Genomic DNA, 8,456 nt, shown 5'->3' with positions numbered 1-8,456 from the left:
CCACTGTGTGACACTGAGCTCCACTGTGTGGGAAGCATTCTGGAAGATGCTGGGAGATAGTGGAGGGGGGAGTCTCCTCCACCCCCCAGCAGAGCGGTTCCTGCCCTCAGGGAGCTTTGAGGCTGTGGCCAGGAGCTTTGATTGTGTTCTAAGAAGTTCTCTTTGCAGGTTCCTGGCTGTGTTGGGAGGAACTCAAAAGCAGATTTAAAATAATTTCCTCCCGAGGGAACTGAGTAGGAATCCGGATGGACAGAGAATTGTTAATTTGACATTTGAGATTGAGGGACAAGTGCGTATTTGTCTCATTCCCTCAGGTTTGTTTTCTCCGTGGGAGAAGCAGCCAGCATCACTGATTGTCAAGTGTTAATGGGAACCCTTCCATTTTCCCCTATTGAAAACATGTAATTTAATGTGAAGCGTCTATTAGTGGACCATGAGCAGGCAGAATTCTCAGGATAATGAACTTGATTTTCCACTTGAAATGCAATTCACATTCACACATTATCTTTTTATAAGGGAAACAAGGAACAAAGTGGCTCACGTATACATCTCAGTTGACCTCACAAACACCTCTGAAGAGAGAACATCATTAGCTAGCTTTTATAGCTAACAAGAGGAAATGGCACCTGGGGCTCTGGACTGTGACGGTTCACTTCTGGTAGATGAATACCTTATTATTTTGTCCCCTTTGGTTGAATTTTTATAAACATTTTAATATGAACACCTGCGTTACATCTGTACGACGCAGTGATTTGCAGCCTGGTCATGTGTCTTCTATGGCTACCATCTAACCATGTGCCTGTAACAGCCTCGTCTGTAACAGTGTGCAAGTCCAAATCTCTGCAGCCCAACTTGCTTTTGTTCTAGACTAAATCAATAGCAATCCAGCCTCGGGAAGTCTATGCTAGTTCTTCATTTGCAGGGTCTCTCTGGAGTGACACCACTTGGTCAGAGAAGTGGACACTGGAGCTCTCCTGTCGGAGTCTGGAAGCTCAAGAGTGTAAGGTGTCAATGCTGTTACCACCTTGCCTGAGGCTTCCTGCTACTTGGTTGTCTTGAGTCAACAATAGCCAAGGGGACAGAAGGAACACACAGAGAAGAGAAAAGCCAGATCTATATGTTTGCACAGTGAGTTGCAGATTATTTTCCAAAAAAAAAAAAACCCAGAAAATAGCCCAAATGAAGCAGGGGGTATGGTGGAGGGGGGCCTAGAGGGGGGGCTGGAGGGGGACAGCAGATGAAGCTGGCAGCAGGTGCCTACTTAATTGCTCCAGCTGCTGCCAAGTGTTTGGCACAATTTCCCCTTCATTTTTCAGTTATTGGCCCGGGAGCTGGTTTCATTTTTTCAGCTGTAACGTGTAGGATCCCTTCCCTCTCCTTCTCCCATTTCGACAGGAAAGCAAGCAGGCAGTTTTTCTTTCAAAACTTGCCAGTAAATCCAGTCCCTTAGATGTGTTATTACTATTTGCCTCCAAACAGCACGTTGACTATAGAAAGGGAAATCAGCTTAAATGTAATTCGATGTTTGATTTGATCTCAGCAAGGTTGCTATGGTCTGAAATTTTAATTTGCCTCAGAAGATTTGATCCAACGCTCTGACTCATCTTGTGATTTTGATTTCTGAATTGTGTATCTGAGTTTGTCACCCCTTCAGCTGTTCTCTCTTTAAAAGACAGTTTGTTAAATTCCCCCACCAGTGTGGCACATTCGTTTTTGCTGTTTGGCTCCCTTTAAATCTGGAAGGTAACCATTGCACAAACACTGGCTCTGGGTTCCTTTATGAGCTATCATACAGCAAATATTTGTGAAAACTAAAAGCCTTGTCGAAACCTCAGTAGGAACAATGTGCTACACCCAGGCCAGGCAACAAGGAGGAATCCAGAAATGTGTAAGGTGTGGTCATTCCCTCTCAGCCCGTTTGATCCGTAATGGACTGTACACTGAGCATGAGGCACAAACACACACAGTTCAGAGAGAACCACTGTGATGTGTTAGAGAAGCACTCATGAACATCAATTACTGCTGATGGGAAATACAACATAAAGACTATGAAAATTCTTCATTCTCTCCCCTTTCTAAACTAATCCTGCTTAGATAATGCTGTTTGATTATTGAATTGATGGAGATGTTGAATTGTGGTGCATTGTCAGCATTTTTAATCAGACCAGCGTCCAGGATACTTCTGAATCTAAACTATTTTAGTTTTGGACTTTTTGTTGTTATGTTCTAAGAAGAGAGAAGCGGGGAGCTGGTGTCTTGAGGGCATTAGGAGACCTGGGTTCTGGGTTCGTTTTCACATCAGCCATTTAGTGCTTTGGTTCCTCACACCTTAGCCTGGATCAGGTTCCCATCAGTATGAATGATTTGAGTGTGATGCCCTCAACTTTGTCCTGAGTGGGACTAGTGTCTCCCACAAAGAGCAAAGAAAACCCAAGACCCGATGAACTGTACCAGGCAACAGAAAGACAGAGGGAAGAAAGAGTCTTTGGACTTCTGAGTTCTCAACTTTAAATCCCAAACTCTTTGTAGAAAACCTGGAGGTCAAAGCCACTCAGATTTGAATAAGTCTGATTCCTTCTAATTCCCAGTGGGGTGTTGCATTATCTTTAAGGATATTAGAGCATGACCTGGACAAAACCAAAACCAAACAAATAAAAAAAAAAAAAACCCACCCAAATCTCACATGTGTTGAAAAGATCAACAAACTGATTCAAGTTTGTGCTGAACCGTAAGCCTTGAAGGTGAAGGTGAGTGAATTATAATACTTCCTATATAATATAATAATTCCTACAGAAGGGAGTGGCACAGGCCCTGGAGGAAGGAGGGCTTGTTTCTCTCCATGGCTTTTTCTTGTTCTATGTCATAGGCAGCAGTGACCCAGGCCCTGATTACACACAAGCCCATATGAAGCAGCTGGTCTCCCAATAATCCCTTTCCTTCTGCCTCTTCCTGTCCAGGTGACAGTCTTGCCCCTCCCACGAATCCTACTGTCACCTTGTTGGCTCCCCAGGCAGTCATTTACCATGTATCTTTGCCACCTGCCACTGTTCATCACAGCTCTATTTTTATTGTGTGTAATATAAGATTACAGCATGATGTTTTATAATTACCAAAATAAAGAAAAGTAACACGTTCACTACCTGCAGTTATATTTTTATGTGTGTGAGTTCACATGTATACGTAAGTAGAAAGCACCTAAAATATGTACTTTTACCCAGTTTTCAATACAAATACAGTATAACTAGCCATGATACTATAAGATTGTGAGACTTAGAAGTCAAGGATTTCTACTTTTACAAGTGCTATCCACAGCTCAGTGGTTCTTAGACTTAAGGCATAGTGCAGTCACCTGAAGGATTTGTCTAAGCACATACTGGGGGTTAGGGACACTACTCACTGGATAAAGTGCTTGCCGCACAAGCATGTGGATGTGAGTTCAGCTCCTTTAGCATCCATGTAAAGCTAGGCATGAAAGTATACATCAGCAATCCTAGTTCTGACGGGGAGAAACAGGCCAGAAGCAGGCAGATTCCTGGAGCTCTCTAGCCAGAAAGTATTCCCAGTGAACTCTGGGTCCACTGAGAGACCCTGTCTCAAAAAATGAGATGGAATTCTAGATGCTACATGTGTGCATATGTATGTGTGCACACATTAACATATACATACACACAAAACCAAAACAATACCCCTCTCTGACACAAATTGCTAGACATACCCTCCAGAATTTCCAATGCAGTAAGACTAGAACGTTGCCTCCAAGTGCGTGTCTACCAAGCCCCAGGATGGCGTTTGTTCTGGGATCACACTGGTGGCTGTTGCAATAAGTCCTTCCTGGAATTTCAAGGACAGAGGGACTACCTTCTCCTAAGTCTTGTTTGCTTCCTTCTGGTGTCTGTACCACGGAAACGTTACTAGTACCTTCTTCCAGTCACCCTCTAGTCATTGCTATTTAAACGTCCAATGTGGCTACTCTGTGTCATCTAACCACCTTTCTTTGTGTTGCAAATTTCTCTGAACTTGAATTTATGATCTTCACAAGCTATGTCGAGTCTTTATCCATGTTATTTTCATTTTAATTCCTAGGACATCTCCTCTTCTTCTCATACCTAATGGTATTTCTTTTTTAATTTAAGAAGTGTGTGTGTGTGTGTGTGTGTGTGTGTGTGTGTATTAGAGAGAGAGAAAGAGAGAGAGAGATGGGAGTCAGGTGTAGAGCTACAGCATATGTGTGAATGTCAGAGAACAATTATTTTTAAAAAATTATTTTTACTAATTAAATTTGTTGACATTACATATGCACTCAAATTGCTCCCATCTTCTACTCTGTTAACATCCCTTCCTCCCTATAAATCCCTTTCCCACACTGACAGCCATTTTGAGATATCTTCTCAGTGGAAAGAATGTTTATGGTTATAGGCTTCATGATTTTTATATTGATTCATTTCAATTCCTTTAGTTTATGTTTATACAGTAGCTTGCTTAGCCCACTGATACATCCTTCTTCTTGAAACATCCTATTTATTAAGTTCTTTAACATACATGGAATTAATTGCTAAAGACATTTCGTTGTTGTTTACAAAGCAAGGAAAATGTTCTATTTTTGGAGGAAAAGGCCATATATGAATTACAATAGAGTTTCTAATCTTCAGAAAAATGTTAAGGTGATTCTTAAATATTTTTACCACCAACTCTGAAGTCTTCCTTATATCAGATTTGTATATCCCTCATGTGGGTAAAGTAGAAAACAGCCAGCCAGTAATGTTTAGTGACATAAGCAGGCCTGTTTAGGAAGCTGATTCTACTGTATATAGTTCTGTGACTTGGGGCAAGGTACTTAATCTTTGTCAGAGGGCAATTTTATAGAGACAATTTTCTCCTGCTTCCTCCTTCTGCATTTACCTTTACCTGGGTTCCAGGGATCAAACTCGGGCCATAAAGCTTGCATAGCAAGCATCCTTATTCATTGAGCCATCTCACTGGCCCCAGTGAATTTCCTTATAACCGATACTTCTCTGGCTTCCAATTGTTTGTAGACATACACTAAGCACTACATAGGATACAGAAATCTTATGTGAAGGTTGTCTTATGTCAACCTTGTGAATGAATTAAGTGTTGCTTTATGAACAAAAACAGGTTCAGAGAAAATAGGTAATTTGCCTAATAGCCCCCACATTTTTAACACTTCAGTTGCAAGAATTTCCCATATCCATGGAGGACAGATGCCAAGCCCTTGGCAACTGACTAAAACTGCATGTAACACACAACTTTATGTTTGCTGTGTTTTTGCCTCATACATACATACATACATACATACATACATATACATACATGCATACATACATACGTACTTACACACATGGTAAAAGAAAATTTATAAATTAGCCAGTTAAGAGACTGACAATAAAAAATAAAATAGAACCACCATAACTATACTGTGGAAGAAGTGATTTGTTTATAAACTGAGGATTTCAGCACTAGATGTATAAACTGAGGTCATGACCACTCCAAATTATGGTTAAGGGGAAGGTTTTTATTGTAGAAAGGAGGGAGGGTACAGCCCGAGGTGTCTGGAAGAGTTCAGAGCAGAGAAAGAAAGTAGTGCACTGACCATGGCCAGCAGACTAGACAGAGAGAGAGAGAGAGAGAGAGAGAGAGACAGAGACAGAGACAGAGACAGAGACAGAGACAGAGAGACAGAGAGAGAGAGGGAGGGAGAGAGAGAAAGGGAGAGAAGAGAAGGTAGAAAGAGAGAGAGAGGGAGAGAGAGGAGAAGGGAGAGAGAGAGAGGGAGAGAGAGAGGGAGGGAGGAGGGGGAGGAAGGGAGGGAGAGAGGAGCAGGGAGAGGGAGAAAGGGAGAGAAGAGAAGGTGGAAAGAGAGAGAGGGAGAGAGAGGAGAAGGTAGAGAGAGAGAGGGAGAGAGGGGGAGAGAGAGAGGAGAAGGGAGAGAGAGAGAAAGAGAGAGAGAAGAGAAAGACAGAGAAAGAGAGAGAGAGAGAAGCAGGGGAGGGAGGGAGGAAGACAGAGAAAGTGTGGGCAAAGGGCAAAGCTGAAATAGCTGGATTATAAGGAGAGAAGAGGAACTGCAGGAGGGAAGCCCATGAGCTGGAGAAGGTGAGGGTGAGGGGCGGCAACAGAAAAGCCAGCATGCCAGCATGGACTCTGAAATGTGCCCTGGGTACTTGTGATACTGAGGGAAATGTGTACTGGGTACTTGTGATACTGAGGGAAATGTGCCCCGGGTACTTGTGATACTGAGGGTGCCAGAGGCCAGCATGTGCTTTGACATGCTAACAGGCACCACAGACAGCCATTTGTCTGTTCTGCCAGTGGTAAGGGAAATAGGTCCTTTGGTAGAGGGGAACTGGCTTCACAAATTCCTAAGTAGTGTTGGCTTTGTTAAATGACAAAAAATTTGGACCTGACATCTGAACATGATCTCAAAAGCTCTTCTGGATCTTTCTGACCTGAGGTTCGGACTCTCCTCCATTGCCTTAGTAAGAATTTTTACCTTTTTACTTATAGGAACTACTATTTCTCTGCTTCCTATTGGCAGGCCTGGACTGCCAACATCAATATTCTTGCACTTTGGAGACTTTTAAGTAAAACAAAGTTTGCTCAAATATAAACATTCTGGTGCAGCATTTCCTCTGATAATGGAGGTCAGCGCTCCACTCAGTGACTGACAGGCAAGTAACATATACAGTGTGCATACATTGGATGGAGGGACAGTTCATACAATCAGATGGAGCCGGTGAATAATACGAGGACGGCTTTGCCCTAAGGTATGGCTGAGAAGGGTTTTATTACAGATATGAGGGAGAGTACAGCCAGGGGCATCTGGAAGAGTTCAGATTGAACCAGGCTGGGCATAAGAGGAGAAAATGTGGTGGGGGGTGAGAGAGGGAAAGAGTGGGGATAATCCGACTAAGGGAACCAAGCACGAGTCAAGAGAGACAGAATAACCAAGAGGGGCTGAAATGCCAGGGTTATACAGGAAAGAGAAGCTGGCAGAGAAGGGAAGCCAAGCCCCTGGATGATAGAGGTTTAGGGTAGCCGGATGGTGAGAGGAGCTGAGAAGAGCCAGGACTCTGTAACTGGTACTTGCAATACTGAGAGAGCCCAGAGGCCAGCATGTGCTTTGGTTTGCTAATCGGCATCTCAGTTAGCCATTTGTCCCACCTGACAGCCAGGTAGGCTGAGGTTTTATTACACCGCTCACCAAGATGAACAATTTAGAACTCATCAATTATTCATTTCTGGGATTTTTCCATTTAACGTTTTGCACAGTGAGTTGTGTAGGTAAGTAAATCATGGACAGCAGAACTCCAGAGGCTGCAGTGGGAGAACTCCTGAGTGCCTATTAAATGGCTCGGCTCTGGTTCCAATGGCGGAGGTTCTGAAGTAGGCATTGTCAGCACCCACTGAATTCCTACCAGCTCGGAGAGACTCTAACGTGGGTGTTCTCAGAACCACATTTTGAGAAACAGTTCTCTGTATTGACATAATTGGCAGCATCCTTCCTTTAAACACTTCCCTTTGGTTGCTATGATACACCCCCTCCCCCAAGTTCTGTGGGCTCTCTAATTCTGTTCTCCATCTCCCACTTCCTCTCCTGCTTGTACCACTGTCCCCAGACTCTCTGCTCCCTTCTGCTGTCTGTCCCCTGGGGCATAGCTCCAACTTGGGCAGATGGTGGTTCCCAACCTTGCCCTGGTGAGTGCCAGCCTCCTGGTGAGATCTGTGGATTTTGGAACAGAGTAGCATATCATTCAGCCTGGGTCCAGGACTTAGCTGTGAGCCAGGTGATATTGGCGCAGCTGCTCCATCACCCCCACTCTGCTCTGGGCCTTTCCTCTTCCATTAAGATCTCCTGCTTTGCAGTTTTCTAATCAAATTAGTTCCGAGGGAAGAGCTGATATGTTTACATGGTCACACTAATGTGCCAACTCTCCCAGTCACTTGCATTTGCAAAGCCTTTTATGTCTTTGTGGTTTCAACCCTGTTTATTTCAGGCTTCCCTAGCAGATAAGGTGATTCAGAAGGGATCAAGGGGTAGGGGAAGCTGATTTGAGAAGGGCTGGCTCTTCTCTTCTTCGGCTAGGAGGGCAGGACTTGGCCTTTCTAGGTCTTGGGCAGGGATAAGCAGTAACTACAGTCACAATAGACCAGTCCCTAGAAGCACAGGGGTGAGGACAGACAACAGAGTTGGCTAGTGGGCTGACTTCCTGCCACTCCTACTCATAACCACTCCTACTCAAAGCCAATCCTACCCATAACCACGCCTACCCACGGCCACTCCTACCCACGACCACTCCTACCCATAGCAACTTGTACTCATAGACTTCTTTTTGTTGTTGTTGTTGTTGTTTTTTGTTTGTTGTTTGTTTGTTTTGGTTTTTCTAGACAGGGTTTCTCTGAGTAGCCCTGGCTGTCCTGGAACTCACTTTGTAGACCAG

General features: G+C 43.8%; 1 protein-coding gene across 1 annotated transcript in view; it reads left to right on the top strand.

Annotated features, from left to right (window-relative positions):
• The first annotated feature begins 7,601 nt into the window (after positions 1–7,601).
• Positions 7,602–8,456, top strand: part of LOC116103804 (protein FRA10AC1 homolog) — a 55,225-nt gene continuing 54,370 nt past the window's right edge. The window contains exon 1 of the mRNA XM_031390216.1: positions 7,602–7,713. The gene's annotated coding sequence lies outside the window, so the exon portion shown is untranslated. The remainder of the gene's footprint in view (positions 7,714–8,456) is intronic.

Source organism: Mastomys coucha, unplaced genomic scaffold, assembly GCF_008632895.1.
Source record: "Mastomys coucha isolate ucsf_1 unplaced genomic scaffold, UCSF_Mcou_1 pScaffold21, whole genome shotgun sequence".
NCBI lineage: Eukaryota > Metazoa > Chordata > Mammalia > Rodentia > Muridae > Mastomys > Mastomys coucha.
This window is presented reverse-complemented; position numbering and strand designations above follow the sequence as displayed.